At 41.8% G+C, this 13,704-nt stretch overlaps 1 protein-coding gene and 1 long non-coding RNA gene across 24 annotated transcripts in view; one reads left to right on the forward strand and one right to left on the reverse strand.

Annotated features, from left to right (window-relative positions):
• The window catches only part of KIAA1217 (KIAA1217 ortholog), a 370,126-nt gene that overhangs the window by 143,714 nt on the left and 212,708 nt on the right, over positions 1 to 13,704 (reverse strand). The window lies entirely within an intron of this gene.
• The window catches only part of LOC137852227 (uncharacterized), a 30,369-nt gene continuing 22,923 nt past the window's right edge, over positions 6,259 to 13,704 (forward strand). The window contains exon 1 of the long non-coding RNA XR_011093737.1: positions 6,259 to 8,258. This is a non-coding gene — a long non-coding RNA (uncharacterized lncRNA). The remainder of the gene's footprint in view (positions 8,259 to 13,704) is intronic.

Here is a 13,704-nt window from a genome sequence, read left to right on the forward strand (position 1 = left end):
TCAGAAGGCAATTATCAGATGACCCCATGGTACTATGTCCCAGAAAAAAACATAAGGGGGGGGGAGGAAACTATGCTGTCTCACACCTCTTGCTCAGACGTTTGCATTTCTTTCATCCCCATGTATTAGAAATTCAGATTCATCCCAGTTTTTACCCAGACAGGGCAAAAGTTGTTTTTTTTTTTTTTTTTTTTTTTTTTGCAACATGTTCATCATACCCACTTCATCATTTGAAAGATGCTTCACCTTTCAGACCCCTAAATTGACAACTTACAAAAACCACCTAGCCTGACTGCCTGAAGTTTCAGTGAAGTGTTACTCCTTGATACTGCCACATTTGCACCTTCAGGGAATACCCACAACAACAAGCAAGAGGGAGGAAAGTTCTGATACATATTGATGTATGTAAAAACATGATATAAATAGATATAAGCATGTGTATGAATCTGTATGAGTTGCAGTTTCACTGTGTTCCAAAGATCTCTAAAGGTTAATTTTTAAGGCAGGTACACAATATGGAGAACACATTGCAATAAATTTTACTTTATTTGCTTTTGTTTTATGGGACAGGCTGACATGTTCAATTACTCCACTTCAGTATGGAACTCAAAGCAGACACGAGTTACCAGGCAGTACAGTACAAAGAGCTCACTACTGTGGTATGACTAAGTTGGGACTCTTAAAGCAGTATATGCCAGTATGAATCAGAACTCAACAGAAAATATTCAGCTAAATGATGAGCTATTCTAAGCAAGAAAGTGATAAGGATTTTTCATCAAATAGGTTTAAAATATTTTACAAGAAGCTTTTTTTTTTTTTCCCTCTCTCCCTCCCCAACAGGAACACATTATGATGATTATATCTGAGATTTGTTATTCAAGTTCTACTTCGTTGATGATAACACACACAATCCTTCCGAAATTATGGCCAAGAAAAACAGCCTTGCCCACATAACAATGCAAGGCATTACTTGAAATGTCTGTAAGACTCCCAAAACGTCTACTTCTATAGTCGCTTCAGATCCTTTATGGTAGCATATCCAGCTGTACAGTATCTGGTCTACTTTTATAAAGATTTTGTAAAGCTTCATGAAGTTATTTACACTTCTTTTTTGTTGATTTTAAGTGCCTTTGTTCTTGAAGCTTGAACAGTTATGAAAATCTGCTTTGCTGGGCTTTAAAGTGACACAAACTTCTTGTGAATTTGTCTTTTTTCTCCAGAAAAGAATTTCAAACAATCCGTTATCAGAGATTAAGAATCTTCCTATTTTCACTTAGGTTCTTCTTGGTTGTTGTAAAGGCTGCTAGGCATACTGAGATGCTCAATACAAATCTTATAGTACATAAAAGCATTGTACTTGGCATCTACAAGCATCTGAGAACATCTACATTTAAAGTAGTCAGGGACAAGGCTACATAGATGCCTAAATAGGCTATGCCATGCTACCCATGTTGTTAACCAAGTTTAAACTCATACTCATCATATGCAATTCTTGAAAGCTCAAATGCTTATTTATGTACTGCGATAAGTTCTGCAGTATGCTGGCACTATAAAGTCATAAGGTAACGCTCCTTTGTAGTGTAACACTACATTGTAAGTGTAGTGTAACACTGCAAAGTCTTATATCAGTTCACTCCATAGTTTCACTGGACGGGAATGTGGTTTCATGCTTGAAACTCAACAAAGAGGTTGCAAGACCCTTCAAACAGATGGCACTATGCTTGTGGTAGTGACTCAGGCGCAGAGTGCTACCACAAAGGTCCTTATGCATCTGGCTGTTTTCAGTGAAAACTCACTGGCTGATGTATGGAACATGATTACAGGGTTTTGCATGAAAATAAGATTAATGCTGAAGTCACAGTGAACAGTGATTTACAGATTCCCTCTGCAGCTGTTATTGTACACAATGTGAGTACATGGTCTATTTACAATTAATTGGGTCTACATAAGCATCTGTCTATGGTCAGTCTGCTCTCAGTATGGCATGAAGGACACAAGGACATAAAGAGGGATAGACTTTAATACACTCTTATCTAAGGGACACAGTAGTCTTTCACTTCCAGGTTCACTGGCTTCTACAGAACTGCTGCAGTTCATTGTTGAAATAATTCTTGGCTTATAAATGATATCTGTAATGGTTGCAAAACCATTTCTTTTTTTACACTATTTGATTAACTACAAATCAGGTATCTTTACCAGGGGCAACAAATGCAGAAATGGCTGCCAGCAGCAGCAGTTGAACCTGCCAAGGAACTGAAGGTGGAATTCGACAAACCTCAGTCGGGACAAGAGGCATGACGGTGTGCGGCGCCCAGGAACACAACTGGTGGGCCACATTCAATGAGGTCATCTTCTGCAAATAATGTTTTATTCTTCCCAGCAATCTGACAAGAGTAAACTTGAATGGTTTCCCTTCCAAGGCAAACAAGGGACATTATTTGTCTCTAACATAGACAAGTGTAAAAGGAAAATGCCCTTGATAATAACCATGTGCTGATAACTCACCTTGTTATTACTAGGGCTTTGTCATTTCAAGACTTCTCATTTCCTTAGAATATCAAAGTACATAAAATATAAAAAGTCCATTTGTGCAGCCCAGCAGTGGCTAATGTTCACTGCGGAAGGCAGAAGTAATCCCTCTTTTGCTGTGGTCTACATGCTGCAGCAGTAATTGGCTAAAAGGCCCCTGGGCTGCTCTTCCTGTGGAAAAGGAACAGTTCCCCTCGTATCTGCAGGGCACAAACAGTTGATGTGGAGAACAGTACCCATTTCTCTTTGGCTTTTTTGTGTGTGTCCCAAATAAAATGGGTATTAAATAATGATCAGGAAGGAACACCTTGGAGGCAGAAGCTCATCTCTAAAGGAGGCACCATATAAGCACTAAATCATTCTCTCTGTTGCTGCTTGCAGGCAGCAAAGACTTTGTTCAGGAACAACTGGGTGTTAGGAGCCTTCTCCTGACACGGGCACAGCCAAAACACAGGGGTGGAGAAAGCAAACTGGGCTACAGATGAACCCTAGCCACCAAACAAAATAAAATAAAATACTTCCTTATAGAAAAAATAAATAATAAGAGAGTAAACATAGGCACTCAATTTTCCTTTTGACCAGTAACATACCACCATAATCTGATTTTTTGTTGCTCCCGGTACATCCCTTTTTTCTACCCTAATTTCAGGTATATAAGTTTGGTTTACAAGATCAAAGAACTATAAATTTTCTCCCCATCCCGTCAATTTTCTGGTCAGCCATGAGCCTTCTTGCCATTGCACTGCCCTCATTACTGTGATATATAAGAATAAACATATTTATGCTCTGATCTAGCAGACAAAAGGTGCTCATACATCAGTCCACAGCACATTTGCTGTCCATGAAACCTGTCCGCAACCTTCTAAGGAACATTTCAGTTCTCAGTTCTACTGAAAATGAAGGTATTTGTTATTCAGTTGTCAGCTCAATGTCCCTCTGGCTCTCCTTAAACTTTGCAGAAACACTCATATGCTTAACTTCTAATCACAAGAAACTTGCCTAACCTCTGTAGTACTGTAATATCGCTGCAAAAAGCCAATGGTAATAACTGAGTACAGAAATAGTTAAAATTATATATTTGGAGCATTTATGCAAGTTTCCATATTGCTATGCAGCTCCAAGGGCATTAAATGAATTACCATTTTTGCATAATAAGTTAATAACAGATTTATTTTTTTTTTCATCAAGAAATGTCTTCTCAATTTCATCACCATATACTAATATTTATTGCTTATTAACTATTTTCCCTTCATGTGCTTCTATGGTCAGCTAGCTGAAATGAAACTCACATCTCTTACAAAGCAGAGAAAAAATTGCAAATCAATTATTATATTGTCACCACCTTAAATAATCACCTCTTAAACAAACGTAACCAGCCCCTTTGACAAAGATCATCATATTGCCACTGTTCAATGGAAGGAGATGAAGTCACACAAAAAAAAATGTAGGGTGTGGGGGGTGTGGAAGAAGAGTCCTACAAAGCACCCAACTCTGAAGTTTGTTTTGCCTTTGTTTCCTGTCCATGGACCCCTAAACCCTCCTCACCAACCCACCTGGACTATGCCAACTCCCCCAAATTTCCTGCAACATCCCTGGGGAAGGAAAAGCCCCAGGCATGGTATGTCTGGAGCACCCAAGGTTGGCTCTTGCTTGGGGTTGCCTCCTCCGCCCAGTGATTTTTAGGATAGCTCTTCTCCTTTAATAAAATTGGCTGAGGGAAGTTGTTGAGGAGGACTGCAGACAAAAAGACAGACAGTCATATAAGCTTTTTCCTCTTAGAAGATGTGTCTAAAAGCCCAGCAAGCCAGTGCACCTGATGAGGGTGTGAGCTGCTGACAGATCGGCGTGAAACAGAGACGGGACTGTGGGAGGGAGATGAAAAAAAGGAGGAGGCTGGTGCTGACAGAGAGAGCCAGCTGAGGATATTTTAGTGTTGTCCCAGGAGCTGATCACATCATCAGAGGCTGGGGAGGTGGAGAGGAACAGGAAATCCCAAACTAGTTACTTTGCTAGTAAATTAAGACTCTAAGCGTATTACCAAAGAAATCCTGGATGTACTGAAGTCAAGAGGCGCTATGCCATTAATGTCAATGCACTCACAATTTAACCCTCATCTGCACCAGAATCCCAGTATGTGATTTATTATTACAGCCTGGATTACAGGCTTTTATTGGGTGTCTTGGCTTTCATTTAATTTTGAAAGTCTCATTTAAATATAGCAAATAAATTGTGACTCCGTATTAAGTTTCCATGAATTTTAGTTCATGATGTAGCATTTTGGCACAGGACTGCGGGCTTAACTCTGTCTCTAATTAGGTGTGCAGCACTCTCATTACTTAAATGGGATCTACTCACGTGTCTCTGGAGGGACAAGGGAAACAAATGGTTGTGCTTGTATCTGAATAAAGATTTCTGCTATTAGTAAAAGAGCTTCAGCAGTGACTCCATGGGAAGAGCAAAGATGGAAGGGTTACAACCACAGCTAAGCTAAGGCTGAAAATACATATTTATGGTTCATCCAATCTAACAGCTCAGCACAGCTGGAACAGAGGGGATTTCTCCTTGGTTCTCTTTCCCCCATCCCAACCACATTTAGTCATCTCCCCCCCTAGGCATAAAGTGAAGCTATTCACCTTCTCCTCTCATTCCCCAATGCCAAGGTTAATTTCCTCCTGTTTTAGTGAGTCTTTAACAAATGCATAAAAAGAGATGGGTGCTGGGTTGTTAGATCGGCATAGCCATAATGATCTATTTTATCCTAATGTAGCCTTGTTGCAGTAAAAATTAATGGAAGCAGTTGATTTGTACTTATTGGATCAATGACTTGCCCAAAGTCAGAAAAGAAGGGCCCAGTGGAGCTGGATACCCTCACTCCCAACTGGCACCTAAATGCTTCACTGAAGCCTGTGCCTCTCTCCTTCAACAGCTACATTTTCATTGCCATTTGCCTTTAAGAAAGTAAAACCTAGAGAGCTCTCATTTCCTTAACTAGATACCATTACCACTGGCATTCGTGGTATTCCTTGCATCAAGTACAGACAGAGCCACTGGAGCCACATCCTGTCTCTTGGCTCCTCCAGCTGCCGCCCCCAGCTCACCGTGTCCTCCCCCCATTACCCGTCTTTTCCCTGGCTTCTTCCAAGACCTCCACTCCTCACCAGGAGCTCCCCACCTCTGTGTCCCCTCCACGAGCCATGTGGCACCCCCAGACGTGCTAACCAGACGTGTGCAGGGGTGACAGATGCACGTGGCAAGGCCAAGAGGAATCCAGCATCTCACGCTTCACAGCAGAAGTTAATGGCTGAGAAAAGAATATAATGATATGGCACAGGCACATAAAGTTGATGGAAAATTCACCTAAAACCACCTGTAAAACTATGTTTTGTTAGTGATTTTTTTTCCCCTATCAGCATTATCAGTACAGATTTATTGGCTGAAGCATTTCCAACAGTGAAGACAAATGCTCAGGGAAAATGCCATGTCTGAGCTTACTGCCAAATCTGACCTATAATTACATTTGCATGGTTTTGACAGATGAATTAAAAGATTCTGTAAATTCCCCAGATTGCATTTCAAACCAGGACTTACCAAAAGCATGAGCAGCCCTCACAGAGGTGCACGAGCTCCCACAGCACCACCCCGGGGAGCCTGAGGCAGCCCTTGAGGCAGCCCTGCATCTATGGGGGCACTGCCTGCTGGTGCAGTGTGGCCTCATGAAGTTGACTTCATGGGCATGCTGAGGCTTCCCAAGGTGGCCTCTACTAACCGTGACAGCTTTCCATTGTCCAGCCATATATATCAATAATACGATCACGTTCTCACTAAGGAGGAAGGCACTGGACCAATGATTTTTGCTGGATTATCACATCCATTCCTCGCAGGCGATCAGGCATAGGAGGTGATTGATTTTCAGAAATAAGCTCTTTGCTCACACTAGAGGATGCCCTGCCCCAGAACTGCATCCCAGCTCCCTGGCAGTGAGAGCCTCCTGCTGAGATTCACTCAAGTCAAAGCAGATCTGCCTTAATTTGCCTTTATTTTAAATGAGTGTGCCTGGTTTTCATCTATCTAATGAATTTACAAAGAGCAATCAAGTGTCTCTGATATTGAAGCTTTCTGGGAAGAGATACCATTTCTTTGAAAGGTGCTACTGCTCCCCCTTGACTAGTGAGTGCCTAAGACAACCTTTGTGCCCTTCTCTCCTGGAGGTGATCTCTTTTGTTAAAGCAGACAGCTGAGTTAGGAAATGCTACCCAGTGCTCATACGGGGTATAAGTGCCCTGGCCAGAGGTGGGCAGGAATGTGGGTGTCAGAGCCTGGATTAAAAGCAACACAGCTCATTGTGCCCGCTGCTGAGCAAAGAGGATCGTGCTGAAGTTCTCCTGGATGTCTGCTTAGCTTCTGTTTCTGACTCACAGATAGTCAATGCAGGTGGAGGAACTTCCTTAAATTGTCACGTTGAGAAAAAGAAGACAAGGTTTCCTCCTTTCTGTTCTTCCCACATCAGGGACTGTAGCTACCACGAGGGCAAATATCCTTCAGGACACATTTTTCCCAGTCTTCAAGTCTACCACTGCCATGAAGGACTGGGCAGCACCACTGCTCAGCCCGAATCTGAATGTTGTCCTTCATGAGCTGCTGTGTTTCTATACATTGATGTCCTTGGAGATGTTTTTAAATAAAATTATGAGCGTGGTCCAACATCTGTCTTCCCATGAGACTAATGAGTTCTGGACTAGCTTTATCTTAAATTTCAGTATGAAAGGTATTTTCTGTTTCAGATGGTTTCAGCATTCGATTAAAGGCTGATTAAACATTAACATAAAAGATGTTGACATTTTAAAAAATGCCATTGTAATTGTGTCAATTTACATTCTAAATTAATACAATTATCTAAACGAGCAAACCGTACCATAAAACTGTTAGCTGCTGCTGCTACTAACCAGCAGCTGCAATCTGACCCATTAATCAATTACCTAGATAAAGTTAAAACAGTCTCAAGTTTCAATTACACATAAAGAAAGTTTCATTTCAAAAAATCAATTTATATGCAAGTCAAAGTTGCACTGCAGGCATGAAAGAGTATAATATTTTGGATAATCGGCTTTAGGAAAAAATACAAATTACAAAAATATCTCCAAAAGAAAGTATCTTTAATTGCATATAAAGTAGTTTATGATTATTTCCTGTAATTAAAGCTGTGATTTGCTGGGACTAAGCCTTTTTTGCAGATGAGTAAGGTATTTTTGATTCGCACAGTCCTCACTAAACCAGAAAAGCAGAGCGTTTGCTGTATTTAAATGCACGGTCATAGACTTGGCTTTTCATGTATTATTTAAATCCAACCCAAATGTAATTACAAGCCTTTGTGTAAGATCCGAAGGGGACGTGACAAGGCTGACTGTCTGGCCTCTTCCTCACCACGGTACTGACCCTGATGGAAAGCTGGGGTTTACTTGGGGCCTCACTCCGGGACTGCGTGGTTCCTCTGGCAGGATGGACGTGGCAACACGAGAGGGGAGGGGACTCCCCATGCCCCTGGAGGTGATGGTCCCATGCAACCAGCTCTACTCACACCATGGTATGGCCCATGGCTGCCAGCCCCAGCTCCTGCCTTCTTCCCTGCTCCCTCGGAGCCTCAGGCAAGTCCATGAACTGCTGGTCTTTGTTCCTGCATTTTTTATAAGAGGATTAGAGGCCTCCCGTCTTCCTCCTGGGATTCTCTCAAGGTGAGTTAGCTTCTTCAATTTGCTTAAAGAGGACACTCTGGGGAGATCTGGATGGAATGGCTCAGGGGAAATGGGTGAGATATTTTTAGCTGGTGTGGAGCAGCCTAAAACACTGCGGGCAAGTTTAGACACATCTACACAAGGATCTCAGTGGCCAGCAGACACTGATATGTTTGAAGACTTGTTTAGTTCGGAGGAAGAACATGTTCTACCCCATGTTCTACCTGCTTTCAACATCACTGGTAAGTGCTGGGCAGTTTGTATTCCCTTACCACAGATTTACTTGATAGAATTAAGTTAAGCTCTTAAAATTTGACTTCTGAATAACCCTTTGAATAAGAACATTCTCCAACTCTCCCCTAATGCTGACAGCAAGTTGGTACTCCTCTTTGTTTCCACATGCTCCATGTCAGGCTGAAGCACATATAAGGCAATCCCATGATCTCCTAGTGAATGAGAGCCTTAAAATATGAGGAAGCAACCCTATTGTATTCTCTGTCAAGCATCCTCCCAAACCCCAGGTCACTATTTCAGGGACACAGTGTGCTCAAATGCTAGACACAGCAGCTACCTCAAACATGCCTGCAAATGATGAGTAGATCTAAAATCTAAACACTAGGGCCAGGACAGAGAGAGATCGGCTTCCAAATGCCTCCAGCCACCTTTGTAACATGTAAGGCATCTTCCTTCAGGTCTGCATCAGCACTGGAGCACCTTTGGGAAACTGGGAACCAAGATACTTGATTCTCACTAGCAATATTATCCTTCCCTAGAAGCACTTAAGAGATAAGAGACACAAATTTTCCTCTTTTCCTTGTTGAGACTTAGGCTGAACTCTCTACAGAGCACTCTTAACTAAGGAATAAGCAAACACATAACCTCTATTAAAGCCCTAAGCTATACGCCACAGAGTCAGAAAGCAGCAGTCATGCCAACCACAATACAGATGCTTCAGAGCATCAGCAGAACCCATGCCAGGATGACATACACAGACAAATGGGGACACAGGACCAGCAAATGCAGCGCCATGTGCAGACACTTCCACCTGACACAAATTTCTCGAAGAAAGGGAAATGCTAAGTTCCCTCTCCCAGGACGGAGAGACAGAGCTTGTCTTTCCTTCTCATACAGCTATATTAAATCATCCCCATTTTTGCTTCTGCTCCACATAATCCTCACTTCAGTGCCTGCGACCTTCCTCAGATGATCTGGAAGGGCTCCGGGTGGTGGCTGCAGAGGGGAGGGAAGCAGGGCGTTCACGCCAGGCCTGCCACTCCGGCACGTCGCTTTGCAAATCACAAGTGACATCTGTAAACGCAGGGCATAGTTTCATAATCACTGCTCAGCACTGTACCAAAGGCAGTCAGCCAGACACTAGAGATAGGTAACTCAGTTCCTGACTCGCCTTTTATTTCCACCCTGCAGTTACTGCCTTTATGTTTCAAGCATAAGCAGATAGCAAGAGGTTTACTCCCTTTGCCCTGGATCACAGCAACACACAGAATTATGTCCAAGCCTCTCTTTTTTTTTTTTTTCAAATCATCTGACTTCTGATGCCTTGCAAACTGCAAAGCTAGCAAAGTCACAGGACATGCTGCAACTTCTCCTTGCAAATGCTCAGAGGCACAAGGACAAAGACAAAATGCCTTGGGGAGTTGCCTGAGGAACTAACCAATGACCCACACAGTACAGCTGGTTGTTTTTTCTGCTGCTGGAAAAAGATTCAATTTAACTTGTTTTAACCATGGATTCTATTTGAAGGTTCATGTTTTTCCTGAAAATTTCAGTTTTGTATTTGCTGTGTACAATGGTTATACCTCACAGGGAATGCATTTATGGTATTTCCTACTGCACAGAGGAGTTTCCCTTTGTGCAGTGAGGTATCGCAGCCTCAGCTGCATCCTCTGCCTAATTTCTTTTTTAGGAAGAATTTCCCATGAAAAAAGATTGTAAAAGAAACAATAGGTAAAACATTTTTACAGCCCCCTCTCTATTCAATTTAATGACTACTACATTTCTTTCTTGTTGTGTCTTTCCCAAGACTTGTTCCCTAGAGACCTGCATCCCCCAGCAATGAGATGTGGCCAAGGGGCTGATTTGAGCCTTACTCTCTCACTGAGGCATCAGGAACGAAACGAAGCAGTCTGTCCCAGCCCTCTGCTCCTCTTTTTCATCCAGAGGAAGTGTTCAGGTTGACTGAGTCACAAAACAGAGCACCTTCATTCCCAGGACAGGAGGGAAAAGAAAGAAGGAAAAAAAAAACACAAACAAATGATCAAAAAAAAAACATCAGTTTTTAACCCAGGCATCTTTCCATTCCCAGCCTCTAAGCCTACTTTGGTCTAAAACTCCCTCACTCCATACCACTAAATTTACTGAATTTTTATGCATTTAACTCATGCTTATGCCTTGATGTAAGCCATGGCCAGCCATTGAGGCCATGCAGTTAGAGGCTGCACCCACTGCTGCAGGAGGAAGCAGCAGGTTCACAAAGTCTTGCAAAACACAAGTAGAAGAATGTTCTTCTTTCATTGTTTTTTTTCTAGAAATGGGAAATGGCTCTGATTTATGAGAGATGTGAGTGTTAAGATTCCTTCTTTCCTTTTGGACCAGAAGGATGCTGCTTGTCTCAGGGGGAGACTGGAACTTCAGTGTTGCTGATAAAACAATGCTGGAAATGGATGCTGCATGCATGCATGAACAGTGTGCACTGAAACAGTAACACAACAGCTTGGACAAGATTTCTGAGACCTGGCATACAAATGGATTCTTTTTATTTTTCCAAACTAACAATGATTTTCTTTCTCCTTCACATCTTACTGCACATTCTCCAAGAGTCTCACCAAAACCTTTCTTCAGAATTTCTCCTGTGGCAATCTTGGGGAAAAAACAACAAACTTCGGAGTCAGAAAGCAACAGTTCAAGAGCCTCATGAAGGCAAGAAAGACACACCAAGCATGCTCAACAACAGACTGTGTTTTCAAGTTGGAATTTGAAGAAACCATGTGAGGATCACACTGAGAACCAATTTAGCATGTAGCTTTTTATGTGCAAGTACCAAGCAACAATTCAAACACAGCTGAAAACTGTCCACTTCTGGATGTAATTACAAGCTCAAAAAAGAGCCAGAATTATGATCCAGTTAAACTATATACCAGACTAATGTCAATTTGACATATTTTCATCTTCTTAAGGTTTGACACAGTGCTTTTGATCACTAAGAGCCAAAACCCCTACTTACTCACTGCTGGCCTCAAAACCTCCAGGAAAGGAAACCAGCAAGGTCCTTGGCCACAAAACCTCAAAAGCAGCTCAAACTCACTCCTCTTCCTTGTTCTCCAAGTTTACAAATCAGACATCTCAGGCAAATTTATGCATGAGTAACCAGGCCATGAAACACACAGTTATTCTTTCTGCTCTTTTAGCTAGAATAATTTCCAAGCATTTTAAGTCCATGGTTAAGTCCTACTCTTATCCACCACCAGCAGAGGAAGATTTACTTAAGTAGCACATCCATGAAAAGAAAGATTCTAGGCCACAACCGAATTCTTTACCCAGTTCACTTGGGTTTTGATTACCTTCTGAAACCAAAACAACGTACAAGGATAGAGTGCTGAAAATCAAAAATGTGCTCAGAGGCAAAAAGAACATCTCCTAGAAGGTGAGATTTTCCACCGTCTTCCTCCAAAAATATACCTTGCTTGGGTGTGGATAACAATCTTAATGAACAGCCAGAATATTTAGATAAATACATTACAAAGTAAGTTTTCTATTTCACATGTATGCATTCTCAGGGGAGAAACAGAAGTCAGGCCACAGAATCCTATTAACATCCAAAATTTACATTAAGTAAGGTTAACTTATTCTACACTGAATTTTTAATTATTAACCAAATACAGGCCCTTCTCTAAACCAGCACCAAGACGCTGCTTCTTTCAAAAAAAATGTTAACAAAGGAAAAGTAGTTTAAGACCCCTGGGTTAACTATTACTGCTGTGAATTTACAGTCATGCTTTCTGCTAGAAAACAAAACCACATCAACTAAGAGATGAGGAATTGACCAAATGCACAACAAATGTCAGCAAGAGGATAAATAAGCTGAAATAAAAAAGAAACTTTTCTCTAATGGCTCTGTCTAATGATTTCATCTGTCATTTTCCACAATCTTTTCAAGAGAAAGTGCAAATTCTTTGTCAATAGTGTTTCTTGGTCAATAGTGTTTCTTCAAAGGCAACAGCATCTGTGTACGGTAAAGCACGAACTTCACAGTAGGGCCAATTTTAACTTATGCTCTTCTGCTGCTCTGACCTGCTCTAGCCTTCTGACATTTAAGTCTCCCAAGCTCAGGTTCAATTTAGCAGGCCAGAGTCGGAGCTCCTATGTAAGATGATATAAGCTGCATGTCACTAAGTAGGTGAGAGTTTAACTTAGTGTGACACAAGTATGGATGGGGCTGGAAAGTTTTCAACAATACGCTCCAGCCTCCCACTCCTCTGACTTTCATACTTACAGCAAGCTGGCTGAATGCAAACAGGCTTTCATTTGTATCGCAGAGCAGCTATTGGGGAAAAAAAAAAAAAAAAAAAAAAGGAAAAACAGCTTGTCCAAGTCACAGAAGCAGCCAGTCAAAGCACCCTCAGGAAACAGTTCAAACAGTAGCATGTTGGAAGAGAAAACCCTGACAAGAAACAACAGTTTTCTGAGGAGAAGAAAAACTACTTGAAGCAGGCTATTGGGGAGCAGCTAGGAGAAAAACAGCTTGGTTTGGAGATTTGGAGAGCTGGAGATGTGCTGGGCTCAGTGCTTACAGCAGGGGACTGAAAGGGCAGTCTTTCCTTTCCAAACCTTGTTCTTCTCCTGGTGTCTCCATCCTAGCCACCTAGGGGCTCCTGTGATATTTCAGAAATAAGAAGGACCAGATCAAAGGTACACCTGCTCCAGTAGCCTAATTTCACCATCAGCTTTAAGTAGGTGCCCAGGAAAAAGATTAAGAACTGGGGAAAGCAAATAGTGATGCTTCCCCAAAACTCTCTCTTAGTCTCTAGAAATTTGCAGCTCTGGATCTTGCCCCTCCCTTCTGTCATATCCCACCCAGTCATCTTTTTTCTTACTGTCCTAAGTTGTCCCTGGAGCTATCCCCTAATATTGATGATCAGGGTCCTTCTCCAAACCTTGTTCAATTTTATTATACCTTTTTGTTCTTAGAGATGTTTAAACTGCACCCACAACAAACGTCCCATGACTTTATAGTGGCAGGTGATACGCTTTGTCTTGTTCTCTGCTCTCTTTTTCTGGTAACTGCCAACGTTAGATCTGCTTTTTAGGTTGTTATTGAAGACTGCACTGACATTTCCATGGATCAGAAATAACCTCCAGATCATATTCCTGTGTGGTAATACTCAGCTCACTGCTTACCATTTTATATATGAAGTTAAGATTGTTCTTC

Source organism: Anas acuta, chromosome 2, assembly GCF_963932015.1.
Source record: "Anas acuta chromosome 2, bAnaAcu1.1, whole genome shotgun sequence".
NCBI lineage: Eukaryota > Metazoa > Chordata > Aves > Anseriformes > Anatidae > Anas > Anas acuta.